Source organism: Castor canadensis, chromosome 2 (genome assembly GCF_047511655.1).
Source record: "Castor canadensis chromosome 2, mCasCan1.hap1v2, whole genome shotgun sequence".
NCBI classification, from domain to species: domain Eukaryota; kingdom Metazoa; phylum Chordata; class Mammalia; order Rodentia; family Castoridae; genus Castor; species Castor canadensis.
The window spans coordinates 4,792,146-4,811,165 of NC_133387.1; the positions used below are offsets into that span (position 1 = coordinate 4,792,146).

General features: G+C 46.4%; 1 long non-coding RNA gene across 1 annotated transcript in view; it reads right to left on the reverse strand.

Annotated features, from left to right (window-relative positions):
* Positions 1-4,108: 4,108 nt before the first annotated feature.
* LOC141416926 (uncharacterized) overlaps positions 4,109-19,020 on the reverse strand; it is a 129,432-nt gene continuing 114,520 nt past the window's right edge. The window contains exons 6-7 of the long non-coding RNA XR_012441561.1: positions 10,745-10,814; positions 4,109-6,627 (exon numbers count right to left, since the gene is read on the reverse strand). This is a non-coding gene — a long non-coding RNA (uncharacterized lncRNA). The remainder of the gene's footprint in view (positions 6,628-10,744; positions 10,815-19,020) is intronic.

The window sequence follows — 19,020 nt, forward strand, 5'->3', positions numbered from 1 at the left end:
CACAAACTTCAAGGCCAACTTCAAGGATAAAGGACAGCAGTGTCCTTTGAATGCCAGAAGATGGATGGAGATTTTCCCTTTGTCATGGTGCTAATGAACCAACTCAAAGAACAACACTAAATCACACAAGAATGTCTCAGAAGTGCAATGACTTGGTGTGGGGCTGTGCTGCCTAAGTGTGTGTCCTGGGTCTACCATGCACTCTATGTGTGTCCAACTTAAATGTTAGCACAGGGTCTTCATCGACATAGCAGAGACCCTAATATCAGCAACGTCACTACTTTGTTGTAACAATTCAAGAAGTTAACACCGGTGGACAGCCAGGCTACGCTGCCCATCAGTACTCAAGAGAAACGGCAGGCTGTGGCTTTGAGCTTCTAGACTCTCTCCTTTATTAAAAGGTTCCTCCTGACCCTTCCAGGAGACCCAGAGCAACGTTAAAAAGGGTCAGATACACAGTGGATCAGGAGAAGGCTTGAGTTCCAATGCAGGGACATCGGTGGCGTGAATCTGGATGGTCAGATTCTGTGTGATGACAAGGGAACCTCAGCAAAGGCACCCACTTCGCCATTTTCAGGTAGGCTGCATTGAGATCTTTCCTTAGAAGCTAAACCCAACTTTCAATACACCCTTCCTGTTTACCCAGCTCAGCCACGAGTGTCTGCAAGACTGGTTCGAAATACTTCTCTTGAAAACTGGGGGAGGGAGGTGGGAGGAGAGTTTGGTACCCATCAAGAAGGGCCTAAAGTGCATGTTTTCTCTCATGCATGGAAGGAAAATCCATATGCACAGAAACAACAATGATCATATACAAACACGTACGCAGAACATGTCTTAATAGTGGAAATACTCTGTGGAACTCAGGGAAGGAGGGACAGGAAAGGAGAATGGTAGAGCATCAGTAATATTATAAAAGACAACATTTGTGAAGGTAGAGTATATAAGAATATGTACTGAAAGCTGTTGAAAATGGGAGGTGGGAATAAAAGAGTAAGGGAGAGCAATGGAAGGGTAGAACGGACCAAAGCAAAGTAGACTCACAGCGGGGACACACTGAGAAACCCCTTAGAACATTGACTTAAGTATTAATAACGAAAGACAGCACTATAAAATAGGTACAGAGTGTGTCTGAGGGGAGTACTAATGGGAGAAGGAGGGGGGAAAGAAGGAGGTGAAGGTGAGGGAATATGGTGGATGGACTTCATATACGTATATGAAATGGCACAAAGACGCCTCTTGCAATTGCTTTAAGAGGGGTGGGGTGGGGGTTGAAGGGGAGAGACAGTGGGGGTGATCTAACCAATGTACAATATAAGCCTATTTGGAATTGTCACAAAGACTCCTCCCTATGCAATGAATATATCCCAATTAAAAATATATTTAAAAAAGAAGGGCTTAAGGGCAATAATTGTGAGAGAGAGAGAGAGAGAGAGTATGTGTGTGAGTGTGTGAGTGTGAGTATGTGTGTGTCGCTAGGGATCAAACCTAGGGCCTCACACATGTTAGGTAAGTGTTCTACTATGGAGCTCATCCCAATAGCAGTGTCTATTTAAGTGAGACCCACACAGTAGTATTACTAGAAGTTTCTACATAAACTAAACAAAGCAATTTATCAGGGGACAAGGCTTGAGACAACCTCCGATAGTGCCAATGTCCAGAAATATTTCTTTTTTCTATTTTTTTGGTTTTTTAGTTTTTTGCCTTTGTTTGTTTATTTGTTTTACCAGAAATACTTCTGAATATCTGAGTGCACAGCATGAAAGTCACATTAAGCCATGGACGTCGAGCATCCCATGTGGGAGAAGCCATCGGGGAGAGCCATGCAGAGTGCTGTCCAAGCTGGGCCAAGCATAGGCAGTGGATCTCCTGTGAGGCCAGGCAGGCAAGCTGGTCAGTGAAGAGTGGCCCCGGGCAGCAGCCATCAATCACTAAGACCGCACAGCTGACACAGGGATGTCCACTAACTAGAGAGGAGCAGAATGGGAATTAAACAGAAGCCACCACAGCCAAACAAGGCCGTCCACTGTCCTGCCTCCTACTGTCTTCTTCTCTCTCCTGCTCGTGAAGTGGCTGCTACAGAACAGGACATTCCAGGACAGCAGAGGTGAGCAGGGGTGAAAGTCAATGGAGCTGAGGAAGAAGCAGACCTAATAGCACCAGGAACTCAGAGTCATCACAGGGTCTCAGAGGTGGCTGTGGATAGAATATCCAAAGACCCCAGATGCTGGCACAGGTCAGACAAGCCCCAAAGCCTCAAGGCTGACTGCTGCCATCCCAGTTCCCTGCATCTGGGTCCTGCAAATCAAAGTACGACATGCTGATTGTATCTGGGGTATCTTGGGGTAAGGAAGAAAAGTCAGCGACAGTTATCACAGAAACCATGCAACACTGGCATTTGCTGAGTGCTAGCCTAATTACCCTTGCTCCTCGGTCTTCACCCCAATCCATGATGCACAGACCTCTGTCCTCACGCTATCAATGAGGAAACTCAAGGCACAGAGAGGCAAAAGCTTGCCAGGAAAGACCTTGCCAATGGTCACTAGGATATGGAAAGCCAGCACCCAACACAGTGTGGCAAAGAGATATTTTTTTTAAAGCCAGTCAAATTTAGCAGTGGAGGTTGTATACCAACTTTACTGACACTAATGTTAATAAATTCGGATAACCCACTACCATCGGACCAGCCGGCAAAGAGATATTGACCACAAATTTTTGAAGAGTTTAGAAGTAGGAGCAAGACTCAGGAGGAGGCAGGATAGGAGCTCAGCTTAGAATGGCAGCTCTGTTGGCCCCTCTGTGGCTTCACAGCATAACCCAGCTTTCTCTGTGTCCTTAGACTTCTGTGGGTCGCCTTTCCTGGACCACGATGCACTTTTCAGATGCAAGGACAAAGCCTTGTCCACCTTTATACTTCACGTCTGCCCAGCACAAAGACTTCACAACTGCTAAAATGAGCCAGATGCACTTTGGAACTGTGTGATCGCCTCCCAGGCACCTGAACGTCATCAACCGTTGAGGATGGCACTAGTTCCACTTCCAGCTGGCTGGACATATTTGCTTCATCTCCATGGCATGTCCACATCCTTTTGGCAGCCTGCAGTTTCGCTGCTCTCTCAGCTATTCATATTTTTTAGTTTGTATAAAGATAGGAGTAACAAGGGAGAGAGAAGAAACTATCGAGTGAATGCAATAAAAAATGCAGTTACTCTAGAGGACTCGGTCTTAGTCTCTACGGCACAATAGGGTGACTACGGGTAACAATCGCTTATTGTCTATTTCCAAGTAGCTAGAAGAGAAGATTTCGAATGTTCTCAGCTCAGAGAAATTATAATTGTTTAGGTGATCATGTGCAGTTACCCTGATTTTGCCACTGCACAATGTTTACGTGTATTAAAGCATCATGTTGTAACCCATAAATATATGCAATTATTGTGTCAATTGATAATTTAAAAGTTGTTTTAAAAATAAATAAAATTTATTAAAACTGCCAATTGGAGAGAGTTTTGCTAACAACCTGAAAGACTCAAAGGTAAACAGCTGAGAATCCACTTACAGGGTTCTTTGTGTTTTAGGGTGGGGTGGTTAAGTGTCATCAGGAAACAGGAGGCTTAGGCAGGCTCACAGAGGCTGCACCCCTGAGGTCCCCTCCCCCGACAACACTTGCCACCTCCCCTCCTCCAGGTCTTGGCTAAAGTCATCTCATCCCTTCCCTGTCCACTCCACACGGCAAGGCAGCCCTGACTGCCTACCTCCACCTTCATTTCTCCTTCTTTGTTTTTTTGTCTCTCTTTCTACTGAATATAAGTGCCAAAAGAGAAAAGCCTTCTTTTCTCCCTGCCCGGAGTCCTAGCATGTAAGCTACTACCTGTTCCATGATGAATGGGTGAAGGGTAAATAGGATTTCTAGAGATAATAAATTAGTAATTCTGTTCCTTGGGTTAAGCAAAAAAAAAAAAAAAAGTGTCAACAGCATTTCACGTCATCAAGCTATTAACCTAAGTATTTTAATGCAGGAATATGTGGGTTTTTATATTCTGCCATTTAAAGCATTTCATAGAACAACTTGAGTCATTTATTTTCCAAAAATATAAGAGATACCACTGTCTATCAGAATAAAACCCCACAGTAAATATCACGTCTAGAATCACACAGCCAAAAATTGTTGGAGCCTGGATTCTAATCCAAATTGTCTGACAGCAAAGTCCCATGCTGGGCCATCTTCCATGTCCACACCACCTGACGGTGATACCGTGTCTGCCTCAGTTCCTGACTGGGTTCATGGCAAAGTGTTCTCTCACTATGTGCATAAGTGTGAGAGTGGCAGGGTGCCAGTGAGGTGGGCAGGGATTTTGTCCTTTACTGGTATTTCACTTCTCTTGTGGTAAAAAATTATCATCCATTATAAGAATTGTTTCTCTCTTGCCCCACTAAGTTATGGCAAAAATCTTATTCATGCATCTTTAAGCTTCCATTCTCGGAGGTCTTGAATTAACAAGAAGACAATAATTTTCTGGCTTCAGGCTTTTGCACATAGTATCATTCATGTGGGAGGTCACTAAATGTCACTTGTCATTCCTCTGTGACATGAGTGTAGACATTCCAGTGGAAAACCACTTCTTCCTTTGGAGGGTCTAGAAGCAAAGCTCTTCCCAGCGTACTCCTTACCAACACATGCCTTCTCCCTCAGATGAGAAGCCACAAGGGTCCACAGGCTCCAGCTGTGGTGTGCAGACTCCAGGGAAATCACTGAATTCTAAGAGCTGAGAAAGACTGGGAGATCTCTGAGTACTCTCCTCATCATACACACAAAATCCTAGGAGTCAGTTACATAGGACTGTGAACCACTGTGTAGTTTCCTGGCAACAATTTCTACAGAACTGAGTCAGTCGGGGTCAGTCGCATAGAGGGATGGCTAGGAGTTTGGAGTTAGACTAACCCTACTTCTCTCTTTCCAAAGTGGATTTTCCCAGCATGCCCCACAGCCACCCACTCCTATCACAGACTTCTCAGAGTCCTGGCCAAGTGTTGGGATGAACTTCCTGACTCCATTCCCTAGTTATCTCTATGTACTCACCATCTGCTGAATTCCTCAGGCCAATTCACACAGTCTCACAAGACAGGAGTGGGAGAGATGGCAGGAGTCAGGTGTGAGGCCCAGGTGGATGGGGAGACCCTGTTTGGGTCTAGTTAGTAATCCAGTGAGCAGCCCCTCGACATAAAAGGAAAGCTCACTCTCCAGGAGGCACAAAGAGCTTTTCTGGAGGAGCTAGAAATATGAACTCAGGGAGCAGAAAACAGAGAGATCATGAAGTGTCATGAAGATAAGAATTTAAAAGTCAGCTGTGGAGGAGCTCAGATTAATTTCCCAAGACAGCATCGGTCACAATGTTTACTGGGACACCTCAGTGAGCATGAGATGTGCCCCAGGGACTCTTTAATGGCAACCCTGGACCTCCTCTAATACTGATGGTAATCTCTGAGCTCCATATAGCCAAGAATTTCAACTTTCCCTCAGCCCTAGGGAAATTGCCGTCAGGACACGGAGGGATGAACTTAAGTTCTACCATTTCTTATCTTCCTGGAGTTGGCAGATGGTTTATGCACAGTGGTATGGTCAACAAGTAGCCTGCAGGAGAATTTGTGTTCCACAAGGATATTCATCAGTGCACACCATTCATCAGTCTCTGCCAGGTGTTTCTGATGGTGTGAAAATGGACAAGACAAACCCATACCATCAAGGATGCTAAAATTGAAACAGGAATAAGTCATATCCTTAAAACCAACAAAAACCACAGGGAGAAGCAAGGCATAATAAGCCATCAAGTCAATGATGAAATGTTAACAGTAAACAGGTACTTCTTGCTTAAGGAATGAGCTTTTTGTTAGCAGTGTATTATTCCATTTTCATTACTATAATGAAATACTTGAGTTATCCTTGATAGGCTAACTTTACAGAGAAAAGAGATTTATTTAGCTCACAGTCCTGTAGGTTCAAAGAAATGGCACTAGTATCAGCTTGGCTCTGGTGGGGACCTCGTAGCTTCATGCTGATTGCATGGTGAGGCAGGAAGCCAGAGGGATGGAGCCAGGTTCAGGCTTTAAAACACCCTCTCTCACGAGCCAACTCAAAGGTTCCATGAGAACTACCTTGATCCCTTCTGAGGGCATGCCCCAAGTGACCTAGGACCTCCATCTAGGTTCTACCTCTTAAAGGTCCCACCACATCCATTACCACCACCCTGGGACCAAGCCTCTAGCACGTGAGCTTTTGGAGGGAAGCATCTCAACCATATCCAGACCCTAGCAAAGAGTTCCTCTACAGGATTCAGATCAAGTAAAACTGGGTAATAAGCCAGGTTCACGACAAGCTCTTGGTCTCCTTCCAACCAAGCCCCAACATTGTTCATCCAACATAATCAACCCCCTGGAGTTGGCCTTGCCCAACCCAAGCCTCCCCTTCCCACAGCTTCTCATCCCACACTCAACTGGAATCAAGGCTCTACAGAATCAGTGTGGGACAGCAGGTCACCTCCTTTCCTGTTCTGCAGCACGTTGCATGGTGGTCATAGAACAAATGCTTTCATGAGCTTTCACTGCAATGCTACATCCTCTTCCAGTTGAGAACACCTGTGACCGTGAAAGAGAGAGAATGGATTCTTGCAGGAATCCTCAAATCCTCTGACGGTGGACATTTTCTGTTCCTCCTACTGATTCGAGCTCTCCGCTCTTCACCTTGCCCTGTGCCTGGGAAAGCTGGCCTCGAGTGTCATAGACTCCAGTGCTGTGGAGACTCTCCAGCTGGGCTTAAGCAAAGAAGAGGGCACTGCCAGGAGCTGGAGGGTGAAAGGAGAGGGAGGCTGGAGCACTTGCTCCCAGCTTCCTTGACACCAATTGCTGTGAGCCATTTACTTTCTTCACCAAAGGCTACAGCCCTTGTTGACAGATTCTCTCCCTTGCTGTCTTCCCCAAGTTCAGACAACTTGCTTCCCTCGCTCATCACCCTAGGGACAATAACTGCCCCATGCTGCTGCTGGAACTACTGTTGTTCCCTAAACCCTGCCTTCACCTCTGGATCAGTCCCTTTCTTAATCTCTACTCAGTTGTCTAGTATAAACCCTTCATCACCTTCTTGCCAAATAATGGAAACAGAAACACATGTTGGGATGGCTCCAGAAAAGAAACTGTCCAATGGGATTCTGAGATTATGTTGACTACATCTTTGAGGAATGCCTAGATTACCTACTGGCCACAGAGAATTAATATGCTCATAAATTATATCTGTGGAAGCCACAGGATTTTGCAGATAGTGTCTATAGCAGCTGGTCAGTGTCGACTGAATCTGTGAATCTGAAGATGTGAGAGATAGGAGGATGGATGGCCAGACTTGTTTCTCCTCTGGCTGCATGCCCTTCCTCTTGAGTTGGAGGCCACAATACCAGTGTCTTCTCTGAGCCAGTATCCAACAATCCTGGAAGGTCTGTGTGTTCCCCTTACCTCTGTGCAGTTCTGGAAAATGTCTCCCTGTCCCCTGGAACATTTGTCCAAGGAACCCCAGCATTCCATTCAGTCTATAAAACCTAAGTATGGAATTGACCCAGACATAGAAAGTAAGGAAGGGATCAAAATGTTCATTGTGGAGATGACATATTTTTCTGATCATACAAGACAAGCAATACAGTCAGAATCCATATATCTCATCTTAAAGTAATCATAATTTATTGGCCATGACCTCAGATTTCTCTAATCCAAAGAATCTTGGTGGTCAGTCCAGCCTTTTGCCATTACCACAGGTCCCTTGAGGTAAAAGCTCCTTGGTCACCTATCTAGCCTGTTGCTCACTGTGGAATTTATGTCTCTGTCCTCTGCTAGTCCAGCATCCTATCACTCCACTGACTGTAGGCAGCCCAAGTCCTTGGCATCCTCTGCTTTTACTCTTGACCTACAGAGGCTATGAGCCACTGACTTCTGAGGGAGACTAATGACCCCTCACCAGAAGTCACCAGTGCCTCCTATGGCCTTGGTGAATGAGTGTCCTCTGGGCTCTCTTGAGGAACAAGATCCAGGTTCTCCATTCTCATGCAATAAGTATACTCTAAAGTGGACATTTTTCTGTGCCTACTGGCCCATCTCCGATACCCTAACAAATAGAAAGTGGTTCTGTCATATCATCTTCACTTTCTGCATTCCTCCTCACATCCAAACTTCAAGGATTCATCTCCACTATGTATTAGGGCCAGCTCCAAAAGTTATCAACAACGTTCTAAATTGCAAGTTTCCCAAGAATGTTCCCATATCGATCAACCCTTATTCAGCCTTGGGTTCAACCACCCAGCCATCGCTTTCAAGATTCATTCCCACACATTCTCCTGGTTTCTATCAGATCACATTATCAGGCCCTTCAACTTTTCCACTGAGGGTTTGATCTCTTCCCACAGCAGAGAATGTGTGCACCTAGTTTGGCTGTACAAAACCTGATGTGGTTATTGATCTGGAGAAGCAGGAGATCCTGAGGAGGAAAAGTATCATCTTCAAGGCATCAGCCTTAGATGACACTTTTGCATGGTCTCCAAGCAGCAGAGGAATGGACCAGTCTTCCAGCCTAGAGGCTTTAGGTGGGTTCTGGATGTTCAAAGTTCTCAGGAGCCTCCTTCCAATGTTCCTATCCTGATGAAACTTGTCAAACCTAAGAATTCAATGTCCTTTGCAGCCGTGCTATGTTATCATTAAATCTTAGGTCTTGTTTGGCTTTTAGATGCAGATGAGGGTATCCTTGAATGCTGTCCTGAAACCCTTCAGGCCATCCCAGAAGATAAGTGGTTTATCATCCCAGTTGATAAGTGGCTGACCCCTGCTGTCATTCTATTTCTTCAAGCCCACTTCACCATCTTGGAATTACCGTCTCTCAGAAGTCAATGGCGGCCCTATTCCTTTTTAATTACTAGTTATTGCAGAAAAGCAGGGCACCCCCTTTCATCCAAACCCTCCTCATTTGAGAGACTTAATGTGATACCACCAGGGTCCAGGGCTTATCACCAGTCTACTTAACCTCCAGTAATAGGATTCTTGTATTCATGTAACCATGAAGCAATCCAATTCTAGAATCCTGTCTTGAAAGTCTGTTTTATGTGCTAATCTAGTTCCCAGAAAACAGGCTGTTATTCAAAGAACTCCATGCACATAGCTTATTTTGGGTGGTGATGCCAAGGAACAGAAATAAGGATGTAAGTAAAATTGAGGAGTAGAGTCTGAGTTATTGATCTGGTTACCAATGGAGGCACTGGGACAAACACACTAAGCATCCTTAGGAACCATATAGAACAGCATGAGGAGGCTGAGTTACTTATCCACCAAGTCCCATCCACAGCTGGTCCAGCTCTCCCCTGGATGCATTTTGGATGGCACTTATGAGTGGCTGAGCAGCCTTGCACAACCTCTGAGAAAGCAGAATAGAGAGGGGTTGCCTCCTTGAGTGTCTGTGGAATGCTGGAGTGGTGCATGGAGCTGTCCACACTGCTGTGCTGAAATCAGGTCTGAAGGACGTGGTACAGTGCGTCACAGCCTCAGCTCCCACACCCAGTGAGATACACAAGCGCCAGTTTCGAGTGGTGCCAGAGGAGTGAGAATCACTGCAGCAGACTCAGGATGCAGTTCAAGATGCTTCACTATTGAGCTCATGACCGTTAGATCCAGCAATGTCGGATGCGTCTGCCACAGAGAGAATAATACAAGAATCTCTGGCATGCTCTGGTAGCAGAACCCTGGACTATACCTCCTCTACCAACTAGTCTCCACTTGAAAGGTGCTCTTGATCTGTTTCAGTCTGAGCACCTGACTATGGGACACCAGATGGCTGAGCATCTCAAACTGCTATTCATGACCTAGGCACTTCCTGACTCATCACACTATAATGCTGAATATGCACGGCAGCACTTTGACTTGCAGATGTTTCATCCATCACCATGGCATCCCACTTGATACAGCTGCACTCCATGGCGCGTGTGCTGTGCAATCAAGGGACAATGGGAGTCTCATGTCATGGAATTGACTCCTGTTCTGATGACTCAAGCACCCAGAAGCATCTGTCATGAGGCGAGGTCTACAGAAGGACCAGCTACACACCAGTTAGAAGCCACACTGGCAAGGCTGGGGGGTTCCTGCTGGTTCAGCCCATGCTTTGGCAGTGACCAATACATAACCAGAATGCATAAGTACATGAACAGAGGAGACAAGGAGGGCTCCTGTGTATACGAAATGCTCTCTGGCAGTCATTTCCTGGCCATTAGAGTCTCAATGCTGTTGAACCAACAAGAAGAGAAGGAAATCAACAAGAAGCTCAGTCTCAATCTCCAAAAGAAAACTGGGTTCTCACTACACAATTGGGACAAATGTGGTGTGGATCTCCCAAAGATTACAAGGTTGCCTCTTAGTTTTCCTTTTCCAGAAGTTCTTATGAATGGAAAAATGCACACCTGATGAAGGCAAGACTACCAGTAATTAAATTCCACAGAAATGAAAGTTGGGGAGCTCATCGTAAAGAACTGTGTCTACCTGAAATGCTAGATGAGATTAAGGAGCGTTTGGAATGGGTGACAGAAGTTAACCACAATCACCAATGTCACCCCTTTAACCAGCTACAGAGGGGGGTTTGCAAGCTGCATTTTAGGGTAATAAATTTCTATTTTCCCTTGTCCTTTCTAATTCTACCCTCCACAGCAAAAGAAGACTTTAGAAGGATGTGACATACCTTTGATGTTTTGTCAGGTGACTCAAATTTATGTGTCTCCGTGTGCATTTTCAGAACATGAACTTTTCACCTAGACAAGGAAAAAATAGATGCTAGTTAGCAAACCACTAAATTCTAGATGGGGAACAACTTCTTTTGGCCCATCCAAGGCCTACTCTCACTTCTGTCTACCCTGCCTATGGCCCAGGATACTGACCTGGGTAGACTGTCTTCTGATTTCCAATTTGATGCAGCCAGTGGGACTCACTGGCAGATTGGAGAGAGACAGAGAAGAGATACCTAGATCTGTGGCTTCCCATCTTGCAGGTCACCAGGGCTTTTCACAATCCTTGTCAGCATCCCTCTCTCCACAGCTGCGTTCCCTGGACTCTGCTGCCCTATCTCTCTCCTCACCCTGAGGATCCTGGTGTGGTAACAGCCCACCATTGCTAGCCCTGGGGCCTCCCTATCCCTTCTTAGATTCCTAAATCCTGCCCACATATCCTATAAATAGTCCCTTTGTTAAATCCTCCTCCATGTTAGAGTGTGCCATCTGTTTCCTACCAGGACCTTCCCAGGGTTGCTCTCTCATTTATGTTTTTATGAGTTCCATTTCACACTTCACTGTTTTGTACCAAAATATTTGTCCCATATCTCACAATTAAGAGAGACACTTGGTGGTTGGAAAATATCTTGGTGTCTGATGAAGTTCAGCACTGTGCCAGGCATTGGACTGCCCCTAGGAGCCTAAAATGAGCAGAGAAGTCACCTCTGCCCAAGAGACGCTCACAGTATGGTGGAGAAGACAGTCACACCAATGTCAGCCACAGTAGAGCATAGGTTGTGTTATGCTAGAAATGGCCCAGAGATCCCTGGCAGCAGAATAAAGGAGCATCAGGCTCCAGCTAGAGGAGATGAAAACTGAGTAGCTTCAGAGGAGGGATGTCAAGGGCATGAGAAAGAAACCTGAGGGTGGAAGACCCCCGGAGGGCAGGAAGAAGACAGAGGAGAAAGCAGGGGCTTTGTGGGAGCAAAAGTCCTTTACAAAACACCCAGATCTAGGTGAACACTGTGTCACAGAGTCCACTGGGCGTCTCTGCCAAGCAAAACAAAGTGAAGAGTAGACGTGTGGGCTTTGTCACTCACTGTAACATCCTTCCCCAAATGTCAAGTATGGGTAGGGAATATCTCCAAATGCACTTTTTAACTTTTAATATTCAATTCCTTGTATCTTTCAAGCCTTTGCAGGAAACCTTAATTCTTGTGGCTCTTCGAACGAACCCAGAATATGAGAAATTGGTCACTTCTGTCTTAAGTGTTCTATGTAGGTTTCCCTGTAGATGCAATCTGTCACTAGCCTGGGAAAGTGGCCCGGGAACAGATAAATCAGCAAGGCAATAATTCTCCAGCAGTCTCACAAACCCACCTCAGCAGCCACGGGAGATAATGTGCAAAGAACGCCTGATAATTCTCTGGTTGTCACAGGCTCATGGGTGGACAGTGAGAGCAAAGACCAGGAGATATACGGAATATCACCAAAGGGCAGGAGTGTCGGCGTTGATAATGGCAGTTGTGTTGGGAGGGACATGGGGCTTGATGGAGAGCCATTTGTAAGAGGACCGTTTAATCTCCTGTCAGCCCATTATCATATTTTAAACAGCTTTAATCTGGTTTCATCACTCTGATTAAAACTGCTGACAAAGAGGGAAAGTGTTGCTTTACAAGATGACACATGGCCTGCAGTGTGGCTACGAGTTGGTTCTTTGGAGTCTATGTAATCAGAACAGAGCCTCATTTCCTCCCCAAGTGTAGACCTACAGGGTCAGATCTGCATCACATAGAGATAAATGCTTCCCAAACATTTTCAAATGCATCACCTCTGTGTTGCATAGGACCAACTTTGAAAAACACTACCTGATTTAAAGATACATGTTTTTACTTAGTACCACTCATGTCTCCAGGTATAGCGCTTCACGCTTGGAGAGCCTTTCTCATGCATTAATTTGCTCTATCTTTGCAAGGAAGCAAGGTGCAAGGGGTCCCATCCAACTGACCAGAGAACAGAGTATCAAAACGCATAGTAAATTTCCCAAATTTGAATAGCACCTCTCCTCCATTCCTCCTCCTCACTTCCTTCCCTCTCTTTATCTTTCTCCATATTTTTCATGGTCTTCATCTTCATGGTTGTCTTCATCTGCCTTTAACTGAATGGCTGCCATATACAATGCATCTCACAGCTAAGGTCTCATAACCACGAGCACCAATGAGGGAGTTGGGGAGGGGGGACGGGAAGGGAAGGGAAGGGAAAAGAAGAGTGGAGAGGACAGTTGAGGAGAAGGAGGAGGTCTACTTCTTTCAATGTACTCATACATGCATAGCTTTATCCCCTTATGCATATCCAGTTCACTGGCCTAAGGGATGCCCAGATAGCTGGTGAAACACAATTTCTGGGTAAGTCTGCAAGGGTATTTGGGGAAGAGACTGACGTTCAAATCACTAAACAGAGTAAAGATCCTCCCTCTCCAATGTGGTCAGGCACAATCCAATCTATTGAGGGACCAGTAAAATGAAAAGGCAGAAAAGGGCAATTTTCCTCTTCTCCTCCTGCTCCTCCTCTTTCTTCCTTCTTCTTCCTCCTTCTTCTTCCTCCTTCTTCTTCCTCTTTCTTCTTCCTCTTCTCTCTCTCTCTCTCTCTCTCTCTCTCTCTCTCTCTCTCTCTCTCTCTCTCTCTCTCTCTCTCTCTCTCTCTCTCTCTCCCCACCTCCCCCCAGCTGGCTATGTGAACTTTATATATAGCCTTTCTTCAAAATGCATATAATTAGAGACAGAAAGTGGAGGGAGGAGCTTGGAGATACACTCTTGGGGACACCTCAAGTAATAAAACAGATACAGTCCCTACCTCAGGAATGAAAGTAAGGAGGCAAAAGATAAGCATAAAAACAAGAAAAAAATAACTAAACTTCTAAGCAACTACTAATTTAAGAGAATCCAAAACTAACTTCAGAAGCAACAAGAGACTTGCAAAATGAAACTTGTTCAAAGAGTAGGTTCAAGTGTCCCGTCATTTGGGAGGTGAGCAGATGCAGGTGGAGAAGGTGCAATGGATCAGCAGTCTAGCCCCATGCTGCTCACACCCCATGACCAATTTCCCTCCAGAAAAAGCATGAAGAGTAGACCAGTGTTACCAGATGAGCCCTGGAAGAATTGGGAAGCAAGCAAACCCATCTTTAATCCTTCACCCTCTCTTCCTACACCTGCTCCCATTCCTGTGTCAATGCCCTTCACTGCATCCAGACCAGCTGTCAGCAAACCATCCTCAGAGGACAAAGACATCAGCCCACAAGAGTCAGAACTCCAGATGTTCAGAGCTGTTCCAATTAGCATCTGGTTCAAGTGACCTGATTCTTAGTTGTTTCTGTTGTTCTAGTACCTTCCTTGTCTCTTTCACAAGTTCATGTTGAGAACCAAGTCCCCACCATGGGAAGCATTTAAGATTCCCAAAGTGAGCCACCCACCCACCAACTGCTGATCTCTCCCACCTTTAACTCATGGTTTGTTTCAGAAGAGGAATGTTGCTCAAGCCTTTGCTAAGAGTCTGAGTTTCTTCTGCAGCAACCACAGCCCCCCAAACTGACAGCCTCTGAATTCAAGTGACTGCTGTACACTGACATCAGAGCTGTGTGACACACTGACCTTGACACTACTGATGCTCACTCAGAATTACAAATGATTTGCTTCGGTGATGGAAATAATTCAATATTGCTACACACTAAGCTAATCCCTTGCCTTCCCTGCATCAGCATTAAGTTTTACATCTAAAATTTCCAGTACCTGGAGAGATTGGCCAAGCTTCACAGTTACCATGGATACAGAGTTTGGGTTGGGAAATGCTGCCGTAAGCCAACAGGCAGTGGGACACAATGAATGAGTTTCTCCTGGGCTTGGGTCATCTGAAACAGGCCCCTTTGGTTCCACTGCAAGGAGCCAAGAGGGACCCACAGAATACTCCACAGAGAAGACTGCTGCATGGTTTGTTGGGTTTCTTTTTAGGACAACTGCAAGTTCAGTAGGGTTTCGCAGAAAGCCTCAGGGAATGGTAAAATAAATCTCTCCAAAAACATTGGTCACCCCAACCCCTTTCTTGCGACACTCTGAGCAGAGGATGGAGCTCCGTCCACAGCACCTGCTATTCCCGTTCTCCCGCCCTTCCCTTCACGGCTGCTTCCCAAGGAGCTAGTGCCTTGCAGCTTACTGAATACCAGGCATTGCTGTAGGATGGGCTGCAGTATGAGCACAGGTCCCAATTATGGGATGCCTTTTATGAGAATACCCCAAAGGGCTCTGATAATGACTATAAAATTGTGAAACACGCCATGGAACAGATTTAATTTTTAAAGCAGCTGAAAATATCTATTAATGATTTATCGTCATTATTCTTATCAGAGGTCTTTAGGAATGCTAATAAAATGACTGCACCTGTGATTATTTCCATCCAAGTGTTTCTTCATTGAATTCAATCTGATCTTATAGCATGTAATTGGCCAATCAAAATAATGTTCTGGAGGGAAAAATGTGAAATCGTTTCAGCCGAAGAATCACTGGCTTTGTCAAACGTCACCTCCCTGTCCTTCCACCACCTGCTCCCCTTACCTGTTCACTCAGCTTTGCTGTGCTGACAATTGTGTCCTGTCTAGACAACATTTACGTGATATACATCATGTGGAAATCTAATCTGGGTTCTTGTTAGACAAGACAGGCAGCTCTATGACTATCGTGTAACTTGCCGGATCCAAATCCTGTTTGGCTTGACAACTTCAGGGAGCTACACGCTCTCCTTCTGAATATGCTCACGGAAGCATGCCTCCCTAACTACTGCCAGCAGCCATCTTGTAAACACAAGGCAAGTCGATCCTAGGAAGGAAACCAATTTAGACAGGGCAGAGCTAAGACGATCCTGGAGAGAGACACAGAATTCTCAATGATCCGTGCCTAAAACCCAATCTGCATCTGGACACTCTTCCCAGTTACGTGGCTCAATAAATCAACTAAATCATTTAAATGAGTTCTACTTGAATGCTTTATTATTTGTTACCCAAAGAATCTTTGGTAGCTTCTACTCCCAGTGCCTGTTGCAACGCAAGGCCTGTGGGCAAGCTGTGGAAGTTGGGGTGGCAACTACGCAGCTCTGTGACAGGTTCTCCCCACAGACCACTTAGTGTGTTTCTGAAGGATGCTGCATAATTCAGGCCCCAGGAGACAGGAAGAGTTTGCCAGACACACTGCTTGCATTTGGGGGTGACACTGTCTCCTGTTGCTCTCCCTCCCACACCACCATATCTGAGTTCAGAAGAGCCCCAGGTAAGGACCAGGGCTATTACTAGAGGTGTCCTGTCTCTTGATGAGGCACAGGCTGGCCTCTGTCTCCCATGGTAGCTCTGGGTCCCTTGCTTCTCCACTCGTGCTCCCTCATCACTCCTGACACCCTGCTGTCTACCTACAGAATTCTTCAGACCCACTGCACACCTTCTGTGTCTCCAGAAGTTTGCTGTCCTTGTTGCCATGGGACAGCCTGTGACTCCTGGAAGCTCCCTGACCAGCCCAGCTATGGAGGGCCCATTCTTGACACAGTGCACCATACCTGCCTGCTGGAACACCGCCCACCTCTGCATGGGCCCAGCCCACCAGCAGGTCCACCCAACCCAGAGCCAGTCCACTTCCTGCTAAGCAGGCACTGCCAGTGTGAGGCCACGCTCCATAGTCACCAGCTACACACAGACAGAGTGCCAGCACCTGATCAGGAAGTGAGTCCAGGCCACACGCCCTCACCTAGCTGGTGACAAGTCCAGGCTGTCTAGCACTCCTCACAGTCCCTCCCTCGGTCCGTGGAAGCCTTTGCTTCCAGGAGAGCTGAGGTGCTGAGATATCCGAGGAGGAGGCAGGACCTACACTGCAGTCCTAGCTTTGACCTTGACCTGTGACCTTTGACAAGAGGGCCTTCTGTCTGGGAGGGCTCTGAAGCTCTCAGACCTCACAGTTCTCTGCTTTTTAGAGGAAAGACACCAGCAGCAGGGCAGCGGCCTTCTCCTCACCCGGTCTCGCTGTCCCGGCTCTGCTTTTATGGTGGCCATAAATATAAAACACAGGATCGGTGTTGCTTGGAGCATTGATCACCAAGGAGCCCTTCCTCAGTCACATTTCCATATTGCCCTTTTCCCTTCTCTCTGATTTCATAATCCGTAACTTTCCTGAGCACACCGCTCCCTTGGTATTCTTTGGTAAAATGTCAGCCCTGCGCACTGCTCAGAGCCTGTGTATCTGGTTTGACAGACACAGAGCAGAGAACACGGCCATAGACAGCCTTCAGGTAGAGGGCGCTTTCTCCTCTCCTGCTAGTGTCTGTGAGCCAGACACCATGTCCAGAGCCAGCAGGATAGAAAGCAGCTCTAATACAGGCAACAAGAGACCTGGAGCCTGCTGTGTGCCTTCCAGCAAATCAGGTAACCTCTCTGGTCCTCATGTCCAGAAAACAAGGTTGTGGACTCAGATTCTTTCTAAACCCCCTTCCAGCTTTTACATTCAATAACTCATGGTTTGCAAAGCCACAGACGTGTGGTCATTTTTGACTGATCTCATGAGTGACAATGAACTTGGCACATTAAGAAAAGCAGTCAAGAAGCCAGACCACTATCATCCTCCCGTGATGAGTTTGGAGATCCCAGTAAGGGAAAAGCTCCTTACTGCTTAATCCCATCTCTCCAACGGGCTAACCAAATCCTCTACCTAAATCTAATAAACTCAATGGGCTCTGGAGGGAGCTAGGAAACAGTCTCCCTCAGCCTGAAATGTGCACCTGTTTCTCAGGTGAGATGGTGACAGGCCATCTCTCCCAGCACTGTGGTCTCTTGGCAGGAGAAGCTCAAAGCAATCACACAGCAGTCAGACCTTATGGCTTAATGAGGTTGTGCCCACTGGTGGACACCATCTCCTCTGGAAGCCAGCAGAGTCCAGACCTGTGATCATGAAGCCAAATTTCCCAGGTAGGTCACCGGCAGGGAAGTAATGGGGAAATCCTGCTTTAACACTTGGTTGATAGACCTGGTTTTTTCTGACAATGATTGGGAGGCAACACGACCTATAATGCCACTCAATGGGTTAGTGCGTCTACTGGGTCCTGAAAGCTAGTGGCCATCTCATGGGGTATCGTACCCAAGCTGACATTGCAGCTGTTCTGTCAGACAAGGTAGCTTCTGGGTGACGAGTACAAGTAGGCTCATTGGAATATACCCAATACCCTTGCTGGGGAGTGAATCCTTCCATCTGAACCAACGTTACAGCTGATCTCTTATCAGCAGGCAAATACTCTGTAAACCCTTGGTCAGCTGGGGCTGGCTGAGACCATATATGCAAGGAAAGAAACACAAACAGAATATGGGACAATTCCAGTAAGATCAGCTGCTCCCCACCCCCATAGGTGGGAGCGGTCCAAGACAGCTTGTGACTGAGGATCTCTGGTCTCAAGGTTGGACCCATGTTGGCTTAGCATTTGTTTCTATTATCAACAGGATGGACATCACAGTGACTGTGGCTACATCAGCCTCAGTGAATGGGAGGCCATGCTCTTGGGCCGACATCTGGTCTCTATGTCAGCCACCATGGCCACTTTACACATCTGCTATAGTGCCAGCCCTAGGGCAGCCAATGACAAAGGCTGGTTGACTTCAAACAACCAAGTTCAGCCTACATCCTTGGTTGCCTAGTAACCTCTCTCTGATGAGCAAGGTAGTGTTGTAAAAGATCTTCACCCTTCATACCCACTGCCATTGGTCCATCCACATGTCTCTTCCCCAGAGCCTCTTGTCACAGATGTCCCCATTTGGCTCTTCCAGGGCTCTATCTTCTGAAATCATTTGTCTCTGTCTCTGAGTCCATATGCTCATTCTGGTTCTCCTTCCATCCAAAGTGGATGACCAGGGTGATACCAAAAGCTCTGAACATTGGAAGAATTTCCCCTTGTGTCTTTTTGGGCCAGTTCAGGTGAGAACAAATTAGCAGTGAACAAAGCTGAGGCTTTGTCTTTTCCCAGCAGGTGGTCCCATGAGGTGTTTCACCCTGCCCTATGATCTGAGAATGATGCCCTGTAGTGGGAGGCACTGGAGTTTGTACCACTTTGGACAGCTGCCTGGTGCCTCTGACCCCACTCATCACAAAGCATCACTCCCTCTCTCTCATGGTTGACCACTGCTGGTCTACCCAACCCATGACATGGCCAGGTGAGCCTAAATCAGCTCACGATGGCA